The sequence below is a fragment of the Macrotis lagotis genome, chromosome X (assembly GCF_037893015.1).
Source record: "Macrotis lagotis isolate mMagLag1 chromosome X, bilby.v1.9.chrom.fasta, whole genome shotgun sequence".
In the NCBI taxonomy this organism is placed as follows: domain Eukaryota; kingdom Metazoa; phylum Chordata; class Mammalia; order Peramelemorphia; family Peramelidae; genus Macrotis; species Macrotis lagotis.
In genome coordinates, this window is record NC_133666.1 from 472239733 (window position 1) to 472256126 (window position 16394).

Here is a 16394-nt window from a genome sequence, read left to right on the forward strand (position 1 = left end):
CTCCCAAGCAGCAGGATCTACAGGCTTGCAACATCATGAGTTTAGGCTTATCTGAGACAAGAATACTGGAGTTATGTCCTAAACAGGGCAGGGATTTTTTGCTGAATTCTCAGATATTGAGGAAGCAATGGGATAAACAGCTTATTGTCATGCTTCTCTTCTTTTCTAAGAACAAACCAGGGTCCCCTGTCCTTGTACTTTGCAGAGGTCTTCCATTTCTGATTTGAGAAGACCCTGGCATGAAACCAGTCAGATGGCTGACAAACTAGGAACATTTTTAGAATTTTCGTTTTCTTTCATTCTGGCAAGTTTGTGTTGACTGCTGCAGATTTCTCAGTACTATCTTCACTATAAGCATTTCTTAAAATGTTAAAGGCCTCAGTGAAATGCTTTTGTTAAAGAATGACATAGCCAACTCCTGTTCATCTCTCGAGAGCTATGGTGAATCTCTGACTGAGACTCCTGTTAATTTGATGATTGTTAAGATGTGATGAGAGCAACTTACAAATAGTATTTATGTTTAATCACTGAAACAACCTTGTGAGAGGAAGCAGAATAACTTTTTTCATGCCTATTTTTTGGATGAGGAAACTGAAATTCTCAGAAGTAAAATACCAAGGTCGCACAACTACTAAGTTGCTGAGCCAAGATTCAACTCTGTCTTCTGACAGTGCTCTGTACACTGTACTATCTCATGTTTGCTCATTTATTTATTTATTTGTTTGTTTATTTATTTCAAGACAATGGAGTTAAGTGACTTGCCCATGGTCACACAGCTAGATAATTATTAAGTGTTTGAAGCTGGATTTGAACTCAGGTCCTCCTGACTCCAGGGCCAGTATTCTATCCACTATGCCACCTAGCTGGTCCCCATGGTGTTTTTTGTGAACTTGCATCGGGAGATCAATTTAGGACTCAGTGTAAAGGCATCATGAATGCCACCAGCTTTTTTGTTATTCATTAACTTGGTTTGCAGTATGGATCATCGGTCTATCACCTGTCAAACTCAGAGGTGACCATCACCTCATAATTAGGACTAAGAATCTTATTATTTTCCCATGCAGTACAAAGAAGATGTAATCAATACCTAGTAGCCATCCATATCAGGGAAGAAAGATTATAGATGGTAGAATATTCAACTGAAGAGGGTTTTAGAGATCATTTAAACCAATCTTTTTTTGTACAAATACAGTGATATTTGAGGAAGGAAAGAAATGTCATGCTATTATCTACCATGAATATCTATAAAATGGGTTCAGTAATATTTTTATTTCTTACTTCATAGGGTTATTTTAAGCAAAGAATTTTGTTAATTTTTAAGTGACATAGAAATGTGAGTTCTTATTATTAAACATGATAGTGACTCAGTACTTATTAGATGGACTCCCTTGTACCTCCATTCCTGGATGGTATTCCCTTCCTACCTGTGACTCACAGAAACCTTTTTTCCCTTCATGAGAAAGATCAAGTATCACCTACAAGAAGACTTTCTAGATGCCTCCTCAACTACTAGTTCTCTCCCTCCCAAGTGACTTTGTATTTATTTTATATTTTTTTTTGTATATGTTTATTTTGTACTTGTGTGCATGTTTCCTCTGATAGAATCTAAGTTCTTTGAGAGTGGACATTGTTTCATTCTTTGTATTTTTATCCTGTGGTAGACAATGTCTGGCACATGGTAGATGATTAGCAAATTGCTTTTTTGATTGCTTGATAGGTCGGTCCATCAAAAGGAATGTTTCAGGCCTCAAACATGCACAATTCCCAACAAATAATGAATACTGATGGAAGAATACATATTTTTGATTTTTCTTCTTTAGGTGCAAGTATTTTTCCCCAGTTTAATTCTCAGACTCTTTTCTTCACTCTCTCATTTCCAGTTTAAAATTTCTGTTCAATGTTTATTCTTTCTCATTGCTTTAAGATTAAATTAAATTTCCTAAACACCTATACTTCACAAGATATCATCTCAGTTGAGAGCTTTTCCTCATCTTATTCAGAAAAAAAGAGGTCATTCACCATGAATTCTCTCTTCTCTCTTCTTTATTTCTTAGACCTCAGGTGCTATCTGCCACTTTTTTTGTCTTTACCTATTTCGTATGATAAAGTGGCCTTAATTCTTATCAAGGCTTACTCCTTACCTCTATTTGTTCAAGTGATCCCATCCCATCCTACCTCCTTCACTAGATTGCACCCTCTGTGATCTTCACTCTTTTTTTTTTCTTATTTTCAATCTCCTCCTCTGTATTGAATCATTTCTTACTGCCTACATGTCTCTCTTATCCTCAAAAAGCCACTTCATCCTTCCACCTCTGCTAACTATTATCTTGTATCTCTTCTGTGCTTTGTAGTTAAAGGCCTTCTATAATAGGCACCTATATTTTCTCTCCACTCACTCTACACCTTATAATTTGATTTGGGATTTTATTATTCCACCAAAACTGCTCTTTCCAGAGGTCTGTTAGTTGCCAAATTCAATGGCCATTTTTCAGTCCTTATTCTCCTTGGCCTCTGCAGCCTTTGACACTATTGATCATTCTCTCCTTGACACTCTTCTCTCTAAAGTTTCAGAACACCATTCTCTCCTGGTTTTCCTCTTATCTGTTTGCTCCTTCTCTCTTTCCCCTTTGCTGGATCCTCCTCTAGATCATGCCCTTTCATCACAAGTGTCCCTCAGGTTTCTATCCCTTTTCCTCTGATTTATTTTACTTGGTGACCTCATCAGATCTCGTGGGTTTAATTACCATGTCTATATTGATGTTGCTAGGTGGCATAGCAGATAGAGTGCCTGACCTGGAGTCTTGGAAGACCTGAGTTCAAATGTGATCTTGAATATTTGCTAATGGTGGGAACTTCAGTAAGTCCCTTAACTTTGTCTCAGTTTCTTAGCTGTTAAATAAACTGGAGAAGGAGATGGAAAACCACTCTTATATTTGCCTCATTTCCTCCCAATGTCTTCCCCTACCCTCTACTGGAATTTATCCATTTTCTACATTGATTTTTTGTTTTCTTTCCTTAACTTTAGAGTCAAACTTTACAGTTAAGCACAAACTGTGTCCTAGACTTGACAGAGATGAAAGTTGTCTAGTAAACATTTTGAGATCTGGTGAGATAGTAAATGCCACCAGGGCTAATCACTTCTCCTCTCTAGAACATGTGTAAACTGAAGGAATTAGAGGAGATACTCTCAGATCCTCCACCACTCTGCAGCAATCATGTTCAACAATCTGACTATTTTTTCTAAGCATTTCTTAGCTGGCACCTTTCATTCAGTGTTGTTTTATTCATTCTCTTCGACATCTTTCTGTGAAGTCAATTATCTTTCCAAATGCTTAGACTCTTTTGTTCATTCTCTCACTGCCAGTTTAAAATTTCAATTAAGTGTTTATTCTTTCTTATTTGGAACCAACCAACTAAAATGGTTGGTCTTTCTTTCCAGTATTATCTTTGTACTCCACACCATTTTGTGGAATGATAGAAAGCAATTTGACTACTAGGACTTAAGGAGAGAGAATTTTTGAGGTGCCATTTTCCAGAGGAGTGAGGGGCGGACACATGAGTGATAAAAACATATTTGGGAGACAAAAGGTTCTTGAGGAGAAGAAATACCTCATTTTTGTTTTCACATTCCTGATACTTAGTACATTAGGTGCCTAATAAATGCCTGTCAAATCAAGGTGATTTGGAACTGCCTTATGTGACATGCAACTGGTGTTTGTTGTTTTTCATAACTCCAGTCTTAGAATCCTGCTGCTTAAGGGATAGAGCCAAAGCACAGAGAAATCTTTTAGGGAATGTTCAAGTTTTCTAAGTGATTTTGGAGGGAGAAGAAATATACTGTAAATTCTTAAATAAAGATATCAGGGGAGCATGGCAACTATCTATAAGAAGATAAATATAAAATTTTCATTCGATCCTTTTAAAAGGATTTTGGCTAATTGAACTATTTTTAAATATCTAGTTTTGATGATGACTATTTGAAATCTAAGACTGGGGGTGGCTAGGTGGCGCAGTGGATAAAGCACCGGCCTTGGAGTCAGGAGCACCTGGGTTCAAATCCGGTCTCAGACACTTAATAATTACCTAGCTATGTGGCCTTGGGCAAGCCACTTAACCCCATTTTGCCTTGCAAAAACCTGAAATCTAAGACAGACCCAACTTTTGATCTCTTTTTCTTTGTCCTTTTTTCCCCACTAACTTGTGATTTAAAAAAAAATGAAAACCCATAAGATTTCTATTTTTTACCCTAGAGGAAAAAGCTAATGCATGGAAGCAGCTGAATCTTTAAGTTTAACTTATTTTTCTAAACGGAGCTCAACAACAACAACAACAACAACAACAACAACAACAACAACAACAACCACCTACTGAAAATAGCTTAAAATATTCCATTTTAAATTTTAGAATGTTTTATTGCTGAAACAGAATTGACAATTGGATTAGAATTTATGTTTCAGAAGTAGAACTTGCTGTTTTTGTGTCAGTCTACATGTGAAGGTGTAGACATCAATTAATAAGCATTTATTATGTACTTACTATGTGCCAGAAAGCATTTATTTCAGGGAGAATATTTCTGATCTTCTAGAAAACTAATTTCTTCAGTCCCTTAAACTTATTTTTTTTCCTTTCCCCTCTCAAAATATATAAGTAAATATCTGAAGTAGCTGATAAGTACACTAAATGGTGTGCTAGTTTTCTGAATTCTGCCTCTGAAGAAATGGTGCAGTCTTTGGAACATATACAGATTGACTGAGCTGGTTGCAGAGAAGAAACTCAAAGTAGACATTGGAAGAGAGAAACGAAATTGTTTTCTTCCTTTGCTGAGCACGGCGGGGGGGGGGGGGGGGGGGGGGAGAGGAATGTTTGTGAGTTTTGCATTGGCAATGCTCAGGTGGAACTATAGAAAACAATAAGTCATTTTGACATACCTGGCCTTGGTGAACTGCCGCTGGAATTCTAAGAGGGTCTTCCAGCTACCCTTAGACATTTTTATTCAGATGTCTTGGCATTGGTTGATCACTTGAGAGTGACATATGGTAGGAACACGCTCTGAGGGGCAAGTCTCCTGGATGGCACACAGTACCACGTAAGATAGACAGATGGCGGCTTATTCAACCTTGGAAAGTAGTTTAATCCTACATATTGGCAGGGATGGGTGCTGGGAGAGATGCCTGTGGAATATGAGGCAAAGTGGTAGTGGGTTTACTTGGAAACTGCTTAGCAAAGGCAACAGAGGAGTGAGGACTGAGTATGGTGCCCAGCACCAAGTTACAGTGTGATGTACACAGTGGATGCTCAATAAATGTTGAATGGGCATAATGATGAGAAAGAATATTTGTGAAATTGAACTGGACAGTGTCTGAAGCACCAAGTGGGAGGAAGATCTCTTACATGTAGGAGAAATAGGTTATGGAAAATAAGCACTGTAAATTGCTTTGCAGCTGGAGTTACAAAACTTAGCTTCTCCCACTCTATTCCTTCTGAATTATCCATTATTCATATGCCTCCCTTCTGCAAAAGAGGAAATACAGATTTCTAATGAGTAAAAGGTGTCATTGGACCTCTTGTACAGACTCTTAGGATTTTGTGTTTGGGATACTAAGTGAGAATGGTATTTACTGAAACTATTTTTCTTTTTAATAGGATAATCTACATTTACAACACTAAGCTGCCATCTTCCATTTGGGCCAGTTTCAAGAACAAACACCAGTAATGCATGCAATTTGTAAGGTGAGTAGATCTTAGTGCTTTTTCTCTCCAAGTGGTTGGTCTTTCTTTCTTGCATTCTCTTTGTGTTCCACAACATTTTGTGGAATGATAGAAATTTGACTACCAGGACTAACAGGGAGAGAAAATTTTTAAGGTACTATTTTCCTGGGTGGGTGGGGGAGCGAGGGCATAGTTCCTGGCACGTTAGATGCCTAATAAATGCCTGTTGAATCAAGGTGACATTGTTAGCTGGCTTATGTGTTGTTGGGTTTTTTTTTTGCTTTTTGTTTAATTTTTTCTTTGAAAAAAGTGATGCATGTCTTCAGGTATAAGAATTATTTCTCTGCTTTAGCTCTACTCTTTGATACTTTAATCTATAATTTCATTGTTGTGAGTGTTCTCTCCATTGATGATATCTATGCACATCGTCATCCTTTTCTCTGATTTATGGGAAAAACAAAAATAATATAGGATTCTTTGATACCTCCTCACCCCTCCATTCTTTATATATTATTTTTTGTAGAGGGATATAGATATACAAATATGTCTGTTTTTTACATTTCCCACAACTCGTTGAAAACATCAAGTGTCATGATTACATTTTAGATACTTGAGTGTGTAGAATATGAAAAAAAAGAGTTAAGCTAATTAGTTTGGATTCTGAGTTTTTCATTACAGGCAGGGTAGTATAGTGGAAAACTTCCTGAACTGGGAGTCAAGAGTTCCTGGTTCTAGTCCTAGATCAGTCATTATCTATAAGAAAATCAATAAAATATTTCACTTTGGGGGTTCCAGTTTCTTTATATGTAAAATGAGACTGAATTAGTAAATCTCCAAAGTCTATTCTAATCTGAATTTCTATTTTTTAATTAAAAATTTTTTCAACTTAGATGTTGAATTAAAAAAGTTTGATTCATATATTAGAATATCTATGGTATGAGCTAAGGAAAGGGCCTAATGTTTTTTTCTTCCTTTCATTTCTTATATATGTGTCCAAGTTTAGGGGTATTTGGGAGAGAGAGTTTGGAATTGTAGATCTTTGCTATTTGGCCTTGATCTCTAGTTCTTTGTAACATTTTCAGTCTCTGCATATTTGTGGACCCCAGATCTGAAACTAAAACCACTTACAAACTAGGGGCTGACCAGTGAATAAAATACTTTTTTGGGGGGCGGGTTTGCTAGGCAATGGGGTTAAGTGGCTTGCCCAAGGCCACACAGCTAGGTAATTATTAAGTGTCTGAGGTCAGATTTGAACTCAGGTATTCTTGACTCCAGGGCTGGTGCTCTACCACTGCGCCACCTAGCCGCCCACATAAAATACCTTTTGATAAATTACAAATCATATAGTAGCAAAAATGCCGTATAAGTTTAAGTTAGTTTTCTTAGCGAAACATTTAATCCAAAGATTCCCAAATTTTCTTGGTTCATGGTATTTTTAGAGTCTCAACGATTTTTTTCTCACAGTAACCTTAGACCAAGGGAAATACCAAGTGATTCCATTTATTAAGTAGTTAGATTCAAACAAATTAATAAGTATTTGTGTTCAAACAGCTTAGTATCCGTTTGAAAAAATAATATAAACTGAAAGAAAAGCAATACATGTTTTTCATTCTTAATTGCAATTGCTTAGTATTGAGAAATATGAACTGTTAGACAACACACAACTTCTGAAACTTTGAAATCTGCTTAGATTCCACCAATCCTTTGCTTGGAGCTAGTCAGTCTCATTTCCTGTTCCATGTTGATTTGCCCAAGGTACTTGCTTTTTTTTCACAGAAACTGTCAGAAACCTAACATCAGAAAGATATGACTTAGCAAATAAGCAAATTACTGCTGTAATCCAAAGTATAGGCTAGTATCTTGTGTAGTATCTGACAGATGTTGAGTATTGCTGTGTTTTAATTGAAAAATTTGAAATATCCTATGAGCTCACTTCAGTGTCCTTGAATGCTACTGGCCACTGCCTGGGTACCTCTGTCTCATTCAGTTTTTGCCTTAGTTGCCTCAATTGTAAAATGAGTATCACTTACCTACTTCCCAGGGCTGCTGAAGGATCAGAAAAGGAAATGTTCTGAGAGAGCATTTGGGAAAGTATGAAGTTTTCCTAAGGTTTTTTTGACTCATTGAAATAAATCTTGTTAAGTAAATGTCTCACTGCTTCAGGCAGGCATATTTTATGAAAACTCCCTAGAAGTTCTTCTAGCATTTTCCACCTAGTCCTTTTTATGTAGGAATACACTTTAAATTAAGAAATTGATGATTCATGAAGGACCTTGTCTCATCCCTTGAGCTAGGTGCAAGATGAGTTCAAATGGATCTCATGTTTTGAATTTTTTCCTTCCTTCCTTCCTTCCTTCCTTCCTTCCTTCCTTCCTTCCTTCCTTCCTTCCTTCCTTCCTTCCTTCCTTCCTTCCTTCCTTCCTTCCTTCCTTCCTTCCTTCTTCTAGTTTGACTGAGGCCTGAAAATGTGGAAAAATGTGAGAAGAAAGGAGATTTTACTTTTACAGACTTCCAGGTCCAGTCTGTATGGGTCATGAGATTCAGTTTTTGTGAACTTTTACCTGATGGATGTCATGCTTTTAAAAAGGGACATTATTTATGTGTTTGGTGGGGGTGCATTTCTGTTTTTAAGTACATGTGCTGCCCACACTCTCTTGTCTCTGCTGATTCCATGGCTTTGCTTTGGTGACTACTGATCAATTGCCCTAATTCTCACATAGTTTCTTTTATCACCTACCAGCTTATTGTGACAATGTCCTACCTTTATACAGTTGTTGGAAAATAGTTCCTGAGATCCACTAGAGAGGTGAAAGTGGGGGTATAGTTTATACAGCTTTTCTTTCATTATCTCCTGAAGTCAACATTCCCTTCGGGAAGCAGATGCTGATTGAACAGGCTTTTCGTGGCTGAGCAGGCAGGTTGTACATCAATCCAAGTGCCCTTGGATTTGCAAAATAGAAATCACAAGAGAAAGTTTGAATTCTTGCAAATTGACAAGGTGATTGATAATCTCCTTATACTTAATTATAGAATGTTCCCACTGCTGTAGGAAGTAATATTCAAAGACCTATGAAAATTTTTTCTTGACTGCACTATCATGTATTGACTTTAGGTTTGAGTAAGACAAGACTGGTTCCTGTGTCTGGGGCAAGAGAGCCATTAAGAGGCGTGATATGCAGAACTGTAGGTGGCCCTATGAATCCGAGTAAATTTACGAGCACAGATTTGGATTCAGAGGTGTCATAAAAACCTTCACACCTCTAGAAATAAGTTCTTACAGCTGACTGTCCTGGAATTTATTTTTGCTCTGCTACTTGCAAAAAGTATGTCCTCTAAACAATTCACAGCTGGATTGTGAGACATTACTAAATGCTGATAAAATGGATAAGGTGATAATCACACTTTTTTTTTTTTTTTGCTCTACTTCCCTGCTTAGGACAGGTGGTATGGGCATTTAAAGTTATGCAGTGACTGCAGAAATGTGACTCCACAAGGAAAGTAGACCTTCTTGGCCCTTGGTCAAAACTAGGACTAGCTCTCAATTCTTATTTTGTGCCAGACTCCTTACATTGGTTAAAGGGTCAACCTTGGAACTTCCCTTAGACCTTTTTGAGATATTATGCTCTTGAAGGGGGGGGGTTGTCAAATACTATAAGGTCTTTAGAAAAGGGAGAAAATGAGAAAGAACTTTTAATCTTTTCTAAGGGGGAAAATATGCTAGACTGGATTGGGAAATTTAGAGATTTACTCATTTTTCCTTTCATTTTCAGTAGCAGAAAAATTGTGTTGAAAGAAATTCCTTAAGTATCTAACTTAGAGCTAAGGTTCAGTAAATGGTGCCATTGGTGATGAAATCTTAGACAAGATTTATTGCAAAGTTACTCAATGGTAGAGGAAGATATCCTGGGATAGGAGTCATTGATTCAGTCTGAATATTTGGTTTTTGCTTTCTCTTTATCAGAAAGCAACACTTCAAAACTTGGAGATCTTTTGCTGTCATTTATGAACAATAAAGGATCAAATTGGGAAATCCCTGCTATCATTTCAGGTAATCCTTGGAGAATTGAAATGGATTATGGGACCAGAGAGATGTAGGAAATGTGCTCCATTGTGAGACTTATGGTCCCAAGGTCTGGACTTTTTAAGCAATTAGAAAAAATAATCTTAGATTCAAGTTACTCCTCCCCACCTTAGCTTCCTCTCTTCATGTTACATTTAAAGTTGTAAGGTTAAATCAAAGGAGATCAATAATACTGGAGAAGCTTTAACTTGGAGTGTATATTACTGCTGTCAACATTGATTAATACAGATAAAGTTTATTTATGCCAGTTCTATCTATACAACTGTACTTGATACTTTGCAGGAAACTAGATTAAATTTTTGAAATGTTATGAGATGAAAACAATTAAAGGTGTAGAATGACTGCATCATGCCTCAAGCATGAAAGCCTACTTTAAAATGAGGTTTATATTTTAGAGGCTTCCCTTAGAAAACTTGTTGGTCTAGCCCTTTCAGGCCAAGGGTTCTAAACTCTATAGGTTCAATATAACAGAAAATCGATCCACTCTTTGTATTTTAATACCTAGGATTAGGAGTGATCTTGTGACAGGATGGGGGGGGCGGGGTTAAAGGAGTGGACATGATCTGGTCACATCACATTGCTGTAGATATCTTGAAATTCTAATATCTTCATCTATTATCAACTACTCATTAGCTGCCTGTCTTCTGCCTTTCCCTCACTCCTACTTTCATCTATCTGAGGGGGTAATGCATTTGAGACAGTCAGGGCTCTGTGTCTTGTCTCCATTTTCCATTCTCTTGTTCTCTGTGACAAAGAATGAGAGGGGAGCTAGGAAAATGGACACATCTGCCACATAGCTTCTCCAGGGTTCTAAAAGTTGAGGTAAAAAACTCCAAGTTAACCCATATACAAAGGGAAGGGTATTAGGAAGGAATCCCAGAAGTTAGCACCATTTTTCTCTTTTTCTCTTCCTTTGTTCAATTTCTTTTCTTCCCTGCTCATCTTTATCCTTTCCCTTTCTAGTTCCCTCTTCTTTTTCTTGGTACAAGATGGAATTGTAATGGGAAACACAATTTATTTTATGAGTAAGGTATTTCATCTGTAATATAAAGATAAGATCCAATGCAATAATATATTTAGTACTTGTATTGTAATCTTCAAGCACAATATAAACATTTTTCTATTATTGTTGTTGCTGCTGTTCTATGACATGCATTATTCTTTGGTTGGAGTCCTTAACTGGAGTGTCCACAGAACCCCTGAAGGGATCTGGGAAGAAATTGGGGGGAGGTCTGTGAATTTGGCTGTAAAAAAAATTCATCTTTATTTTCATTTACTTTTAACTGAAAGAATATTTCTTTCAAATATGAAAGTAGGCAATAAACATCATTTCGAAAATCAGCCCACATCTTAACTAGGCTGCCAAAGGTAGACAGCAGAGTTAAGGTTCCCTGGGCTTTGGTGTATACTCTTTATATACATAAAGGAATGGCTCTATCTTTGGATTAAGTAACAGCTTTGGCCTCTTTGGCAGTGCCTCTTTCTTTACACTGATCCAAAATGCAGTTCAAGACCACTTCCTACATGAGACTTTTGCTGATCTGGATCCTCCCAGGCCCCCCCACCCCCACCCAAGCAGCTGCAAGATGCTTCCTCACCCTGAAATCACTTGGCCCTTACTTCAAGTATATATTTTAAATATGTTGGCATGTTGTTACTCCCATGGACGTGATTTTCTGAAAGGCATGATTATGGTCACCCTTTCTCTATTTCCTTATTACTAGGAGACGATCCCAAGAAATCTTAGCTGAAAAATATATCACCGTTTTATTTTGTTTTAAACTTATAAGGCAAGAAGCACTAGCAACTGATAACTAGAGAAATATCACCAGACTGCTAAAAAGCTAGGAAATTTTCCACGTAGAAAGTTCGTGGAGGGAGGAACGTGGTTTAGTGGAGGTGGATGTGGGTGGTGAGGGGAATGAGAGATAAAAATAAACCCTTCAGAAACTCTGGGTTGCTTCATGGCGTGTGTATTTTTCCATATGGGGGAAGATTTGAAATAGTATTTCTTTTTATGGGATTTTAGCAGCGGGCTGGAAAGTGAGGCTTTGTGGGTTCGCTTTCCCTGTGTAGGTGATAGAACTTTGGTAACAGCGCGCGAGAGCGCGTGGGCAGCGTGGCAGGAGATTTCTGCGAGGTGCGCTGTCTGTCTTCCCTCCTGCATCCCTCTGCCCCCACCCTCAGGCTCCCAGCCCCGCCTCTCGTTTTCTCTAACCCACTTGAACAGCACCGAAGTGCAAAATGTGCTTTTGCCAAGGTCAGTTCCTCGTGATGACTTGCCTGTGGCAAGTGATGCCAGTTGTAACAGACTGAGTCTCAGCAGCTCGCACAAAGTCACATTGGTGCATCTGCGGAGGACATCCATCCAGAGCAGGTTATCCTAACCGGGGTCTGGGATTTCCTTACAAGGCTGGCGACTGAATTCCAGGAGATTTATTTAACTCCTCCTGGCTGGGGCGAGATTGCCTCGTGGCTTGACGGCTAGGCGTCCGTGTGATGAATTGGTCCTGTCTTTCGGGAGCCCTTAAGGAATCTTTAGAATACCTCAAGGTGATTTTAGACTTATGGGAATTATGGGAGGTTGACCTGTAAGTACTTCAGATTCTATTCAGGGAGAAAACTGAAAAAGGAGAGAACCACTGGAGCATGCAGTGGGAGGTTTATTTGACTTGGAAAAATCACTTTAAAGATTGTTAGATAAGAAATGTGATGGTTGGGGGCGTGGTTTAGACTGGTTTGGAAAGGACATATATATATATATATATATATAGTATAAAAATAAGGGTTTTTATTTTAACCAATGACACAAAAAGCAGAGCATCTATAGATTTAATTGGAGTCCTCTTTTAGACTCCTTTCCTGAATGAATATAATATAGCATTTCTTTTTCAAAGTCATGAGGAAGGGATAAATAATATGTGTTTAGGCATGATTTGTGCCAAAGACCGCTTTGTAAATTGCTTGATTAACTTTTAGAATATGGCACTTGAGAATTCAAAAGAAATGTCTGCGGTTTTCTGAGCATGTGGGATTCTCTTGAGGCTCTGAATGATACTGTATGAGATGTTTGTTCATTTTATACTTTTGCTATTATATGGCTTGTCACGATGTTTTGTAGTTTTCTGGTTTGCTCTGGGCCAGCCTCTATGGAGGGGGCTGCCCACGAAGGAAACTGCCTCAGATTGCTAAGTAACAATCTTAAATGTTTGAAGTACTGTTGTGGGCTGCTTCTTCCCAAACATTTCATGAGTCTGCTGGGAGTCTGGCTAGTTGTTTCAATGTTTTTGCCTCATGTTTCAGGGTGCATGGATTGGGGGATGGGGGTGGGAAATACAATTGGTAAACTAAATTGCACACCTTGGTGCTTTTAATGCTTAATATTTATGAAGAAAACAGCATCTGGGGCAGACTAAGTTTGTAGTATCCTGTAGCAGTGTCCACGGGCAGTGTATTGATTTAGTATGGTTTTCATTTTCAAAAATAGAGCTGTTTTCATTTTTCAATCACAGTCCACTTGAATATGAGTCTTGCAGGGCAAGGGTCTTCTTGTCTTTTTTTTTTTTTTACAGTGCTTTGTATAAAATAGACACTTAATAGATACCTATTGAATTAAATTTAGTAGAATTGGTTAAAATACCTGGATGAGAAAAAAGTTTTTGGTTATTCTTGGTCACCATTTCAAGGAATTTCTTTCTCAAGAAAAACTTTAAGGCAGTATTTTAGAAATTGGCAAATAGGATAGTGCATAACTTGGTTTGTCCTAAATCCTGTCATGAATTAAGTATTACATATTTAAATATATGTGTGTGTATACTTTTTTGCAGGTTCCTTTTGACTTGTGTTGGAATTTATTTGTACTATTTGTTTCCAAGAAAAAAATTCCTTTAGATCCTTCTAAGCCAAATAAAATAGGCTTTCAAAAAATCTCTTTTTTAAATAGACAGGTTTGTTTTTAATAGGACCTTTGCACTAGTCATTGAGAGGTGTGCCGTTTTCATGAGGATCCTACTTTCTTGGTGTTAACATCTGTCACACTTGTTTCAATTTGTCATCTTGCAGAATAAGAACTACATATAATACTTACCTGTATACACTACACTGTAGTTTTCTAAAAATTAAATAATGAGCCCAAGTTGGATCTTTTTGGAAACAAGGAGGCTGTTATATGTTTTTGCATTGTTTCAAAGTCTGGACTCATGTTGAAACCCTGGGGAGCTTGTCTCTGCCTCAGTGTAAACTAAGTTTGTGTCTGTGATAGTACCTTTAGAGACCAGTCTTTTCTCTTCCCATTTCGTGTATGTCTTGTAAGAGCAACTGATAGTAGCTGCAGAACCCTGGAAAGGTGCCAAAAGAGCAGTTGCATGGATTATGGGGGGTGATGTTGTTGGTTTCAGTGCAGTAGGAACACCCCACACAGGTTAGTGTGGCATCTCTATTAATGTTGTAGCAATAGAGATCTTTCTGAGTTCTTATTCTATAATAACCTGTCTCTGGTTTCACTTATTCTATGGGCAGCAGAAATAAGTATTTGTCTTTGGGGGCTAATAGGGTAGGAAGACCCAAGGCTACCTCTTTGGGAGTGAGTGGGGAAAACTGGCTTAGTTTTCATTGTTGATAAGAAGAAAGGTGTAGCTCAAGATTGCTTAATTCCTCCAAGAAAGGGAAGTTGTTGGAGGAATCACTGACAATTGGGTAGATTTTTCTAGTAAATTCTGAATGTGCTTACTTTAGCTGTTTACTACCATGTGTATGACTTGGGGTATTCTCTAAAGGAATACCTTAATGAATTTCATGAACTTAGAGCCATCTTGGACCAGAGACTCTAATACTGATGGAAAATTTTAAGATATTTAAGTAATTAGTGGGCAAGAAATCTTGTTCTATATAACTTAGTAATACTGATGAACTTGTTGGAACAGTTTAATAAACACCTGGAACTAAGGATAATAGGAATGATCAGGAATGAGATAGAACCAGTATGACAGAGCCAGTTTAGGGAGACCAAATGACCTCAGGATTTGACCTCATGTCAAACTAGGATAACTTCAGTTCTGAGAAGCCTGAGGTCAGTAAATGCACTCAGTTTGGCTGGGCAGGACAAACTCTATGAAGCATCCATTCAGACCTATACAGAAATACAGGCAGCAGGTAAACTAGTGAAAACTAACAGGGTAATCAGGATATCACCAAAACTTGAAACCATGGGTAAGTTGAGTGCCTTAGATACATCTGTGATGTCTTTTATGGGCCCCTGTTTTGTGTCTGGCATGGTGCCTGTGAATATCCAGACTAGTAGTGTAAATTGCAGCCAATTTATCATGGTGGAAGAGGGGGGAAGTTTCAAGATCCTAGGTAAGTAATAGACCACTTCACTGGAAACAATAAGTATTTATTTAACTACTGTGTGTAAAGCATTTTGTTATGTATGGGGAATCAAAGACAAAAATGAGAACTTCCCTTGGAGTTTACATTCATGTTATGATTTGAGATAGTATTCTTCTGGGACCATAATCAAGAGCAAACTCTTTAGGCCCAGGGTCTCATTGACTCAGGAGCTTAAAAGAACTACATAGGGAATAGCATAATGATGGAAAGATGGTATCACTCTGAAGAAAGTTGATTCCAGAACAGGTAGTTAGTTGCATAGAGTACATAGTCTTAGGATGGTTTTGGGATAAAGTATAATTTGGCAGTTAGGGAGTTTCTCAGGCTAAGGAGTGTGTGGTGTGTGTGTATGTGTGTGTGTATGTATGTGTGTGTGTGTGTGTGTGTGTGTGTGTAGATTTTGTACCTATGTACCCATATTATTTACAGTATGAGATAAAATATTTGAATTGCAGAACCTGAGGAAGTCATTTTTTCCTTTAGATCTCAGTTTTAACTTTTGTAAAGTGAGGCAATAGTTGATTGCTTATTCCTCCAAGCTCTGACAATCTAAGTCAAATTTCCTTAATCAGCCAATGTGTCATCCAGCAAGCATCTAATTGAAGCATATTCCTTGGGTATGAGACTGCATCTCTTATCTCTGCCCGATTCTTCTCCCAGGCCTGTAGTGTTCTGCTTCTTCAGTCGTATATCTTAGATTTCCTGTCTCCCTTCAAGACTTGATGATGTAAAGATAAGATGAAAGCATGTCTACCAGTGTCAGGGGACCAGCTAAAAAAAGTCTTCAGGTAACTTATTTTCATTCCCACATCCTCATGTGTCAAAGAGGATATGCATTAGAATGACGGATATTGTTAGCACATCAGCATAGGCAATGCACATGAATTGTAGAGGCAAACAAAGAGGAAGTATGCATAACTGTTCTGCTAAGAGAATGTCCTGGTATTTCATCTGAAGATACTACATTTAACTAGAGGTAGGCAGGATTATTGCTGGTGTTTGATACTGGCTGCAGTCTCTAACTAAGGAAGTTATTTGATGTCTGAACCTTAGTTTTAAGGTGTGTTGTAAAGTTTGAGGGCAAAAAAAGGAGTCTGAAAAGAGTTTGTGGAAATAGGTTGTATGACTAATACTTAAATTTGTGTTTTCCTTTGTATATTTGTTAGTTTGCATAAGAAGTCTGGGCACATATTACAATATTGAGAAATGATGTGAT

At 37.7% G+C, this 16394-nt stretch overlaps 1 protein-coding gene across 6 annotated transcripts in view; it reads left to right on the forward strand.

Moving 5' to 3' along the window:
• LDLRAD4 (low density lipoprotein receptor class A domain containing 4) overlaps positions 1 to 16394 on the forward strand; it is a 582973-nt gene that overhangs the window by 93123 nt on the left and 473456 nt on the right. For 5 of the 6 annotated variants that reach the window (XM_074207775.1, XM_074207782.1, XM_074207776.1 and 2 more), the window contains exon 2: positions 5644 to 5730. The gene's annotated coding sequence lies outside the window, so the exon portion shown is untranslated. Of the gene's footprint in view, positions 1 to 5643; positions 5731 to 9670; positions 9758 to 16394 lie in introns of all 6 variants that reach the window. The other variant, XM_074207777.1, reaches the window with a different exon arrangement.